Source organism: Triturus cristatus, chromosome 5_1 (genome assembly GCF_964204655.1).
Source record: "Triturus cristatus chromosome 5_1, aTriCri1.1, whole genome shotgun sequence".
NCBI lineage: Eukaryota > Metazoa > Chordata > Amphibia > Caudata > Salamandridae > Triturus > Triturus cristatus.
This window is the reverse complement of record NC_140587.1, coordinates 916371363-916374383: the sequence shown is the minus strand read 5'-3', so window position 1 is coordinate 916374383 and position 3021 is coordinate 916371363. Positions and strand designations below refer to the sequence as shown.

The window sequence follows — 3021 nt, the reverse complement described above, 5'->3', positions numbered from 1 at the left end:
TCCAAAGCACTTTTGGCATTGATCAGGGTTGAGTCACCTGCAATTTCTTGTTTTAGGGCAGCTATTTCTCTGGTTAAGACTTGAACCTGTTCGGCCGCGGTTTCTACTCCGAGAACCATCCAATGTCGCGACGCGTTGTTTGCAATAAAACTGAAGCCTTCTTTGAATTTTGGTAAATCCACGAAGATAGCTGGTTCATTTTTTATCTGTAGTCCAACAGGTATAATACTGGCCTGTAGATATTTAGTGAGCAAATGACCATGGAGTTTTGTGCGAATTAGTTTCTTTTCCAGGCGCTCAAGTTTTGCTATCTTGTCATTAAGTGTGAAGTCAATATTGGGTGTGTCGGATGACAGAAAGAGATTCCTGGGGTCCTGTAGCAGCTGGTTGATGTATTCCTCAGTATAGGAGAGGGTTTCACTCTCCACCATTTTATAGAAGAAGGGAAATTCACAAAGGAATACCTCGCAGGTGTGCACCCGCTCGTTTAAGAGTTAGAACAAAGGGCAAACCCAATAGTCACTGGGACCTGGGTAACAAACAGTAGAAAAGGATATGGTCCCAGAACATACATAGATTGAAAAACTGAGCAAAGTCAGCAGAATAACAATTGCAACAAATAAAGCATATCAAAGTGTTGTTTAATCACACTTGGAACAGGCACATGAATGCATGTAAGAAACACATTTACAAAAGTGCAGGGTGCCACAAGGAAGGAGAGGGTGTGATGAGTTGGGTAGGGTAATAGGATAAGTGACATGTAAACATTCGTAACGGTTGTACAAATCAATTGCTGTGCACGTTGCTATCGTGCCAAATAATCAGAATGAAAATCAATCATAGGCAAAATTGAGTGAACAGCCTAAAGAGCCATATACAAGCAAAAATACACAATGCTCAATGCACTATTGTAGGTACTGGCGTAGTGAAATGTCGACGTTTCGACCCCTCATCAAGGGTAGGATGATTAGATCCTTACGAGTGGGGTCTTCCTCAGGACAGAGAGGACGGTGAGACAGGAAGGGTAGGCACCTATAAGAACATTCGATCAGTATTAAAAAAAGGGGTAGCGAAGCCAAGCAGAAAAGAGCAGCGAGGCTGGAAATGGAAAGGCTATACCATAATTACCAATTGGGAGAAAGGACATCTAATCAGTGTCAGCTTGGCGTCCGAAGGCGCAAGGGCAAAGAGGCTCCAAAGGCAGGTGGGAGTGATAAACACCTATAACAAATTAAAGGTGACAATGGAATCATTCAAGTAACAATTCATTGGATAAGTTGGGTATAACTCCCTGAAGATGGGAACTTACAATTCTTAGTCGAACCACAGAGGAGGAATTGATTACTCCATCATTACACGCCGCAACGTAGATCGGTGCGTGTTGAGTGAACTAAATCACTTGGAAATCAGCCTCTATAAGTAAATGGAGAGGGGTGCTCTTTTAGTGAAAAACCTAGTAGGTAATCCAAAGCTAGAGAAATAAAGAAATAAACTGCCACAAGGACCTGGTCCCCCAACCTATCATCCGTGCGTTGGGTTGTTACATAATGGAGCGAGAGAATCAGAGAAGCGGGCGCTACTTCTGATGATTAAAAATGAGTAAGCAATGGAAAAGTGAACCGTCATTGCAGACAGGTATTGCTTGCACGTTATGAAAAGAAAAATAATCAGTTAACAAAGCAGCAAATAGAACGTGTAGGGAATCTTAAATCGATTTGTCCAAATAGAACGGAGGTGGGTGGCGTGGTTCCCGTTAAGCAATTACTTAATATGAATACACGGGAAACAAAGACACTTGTTTATATAGGAGCAAGCTATTCGTGTGAATAATAAAAATAGCCAACGTGTGTATGCATATATCGAATTGGGCCAAGTTAAACGAAAGGGAGAGGAGAGGAGAGGTTCCCCTACCTTTAGACGGTGTCCGTGTCTGCTGCACTCGGAACTGGCAAAACACTGAGACCGCGGGCCGGCTGCCTCATATGGAGAACGCAGCCGCCGCGTGACGTTAGAACGGGTGCAGACGCTGGATGCTGTCCGTGACGGTACAATGGAAGAAAGACATCACGGGTACTTCGTCAGTAAACTAATGGTTAAAAAATTTTTTAATCGCAATCGTGGTCTAGAATAAAATAGAAATGACTCACAATGGTATCGCGGAAAAAAGGGGGGTGTTAATTATGGATATTGGAGTGAAACGTGACTCGAAGAGTTACACGCTCAGACGGAGTAATCAGAGAGTAAATGTAAACAACCAGGGGATGCTCTGATGGAGAAAAAATCTGTACATTATAAAAACGCATAAATTAGAAAAATACAAAGCATAAAAGAAGCATAATTCATTTGGAAATGCAAAGTTTGTAACACTACAAGCGAACTCGTGTAGATTGATATTATCTTAATGACTGGTTAGAATGTAGCAAAGACAAGTGGTTGATTCATATAGAGAGAAAACAGTCAAGTTATCATATATACATGGTGTACACTACTCATATGCATATGATGGGAAAAAGGACAGAACGCTCAAAAATAACATTGACAGCTGAAATTATTTTAAAAAAGTCAAATTGTCATATATACAAGGTGTACATTACTCATATGCATATGATGATCAAAAGGACAAAACGTTCAAAAGTGACATTGACAGCAGGTTATGAGCTGAAACACCTGAAGAAAGAGGACAGTGTTCACTAATTGCTGAGAATAGCTAGTTGGGCATTGCTGGGGTCTTGTTCGTTTAAACCCGTTAGAATAGTATCAAATCGAATCATCATTTTAGACTCTCTAATGAGAAGGATAGAGGATATATTGCCTCCCCTGGGTCCCAGTTCGGTTTTCTCCAAAACAATCCATTGCATTTCATCTGGGCGATGTCCCAGTTGGTGATAATGTTCAACCAGAGGTGCACCTGTCACATTGCATCTTATCCTACTTTGGTGTTGCAGAATTCTTGCTTTTACTTTTTGCTGTGTCTGGCCGATGTATAGTTGGCCACATGGGCACAGAATCCCGTAGATGACA

The 3021-nt window shown here is 41.5% G+C and overlaps 1 long non-coding RNA gene across 1 annotated transcript; it reads right to left on the bottom strand.

The window, feature by feature from the left end:
- Nucleotides 1–656: 656 nt before the first annotated feature.
- On the bottom strand, nt 657–1537 carry LOC146831597 (uncharacterized). Its single transcript, XR_014961316.1, has 3 exons — nt 1310–1537; nt 1129–1221; nt 657–1032 (listed from the first exon to the last, which is right to left on the bottom strand). It is a non-coding gene; the product is annotated as an uncharacterized LOC146831597 (long non-coding RNA).
- Between the last annotated feature and the right edge of the window lie 1484 nt (nt 1538–3021).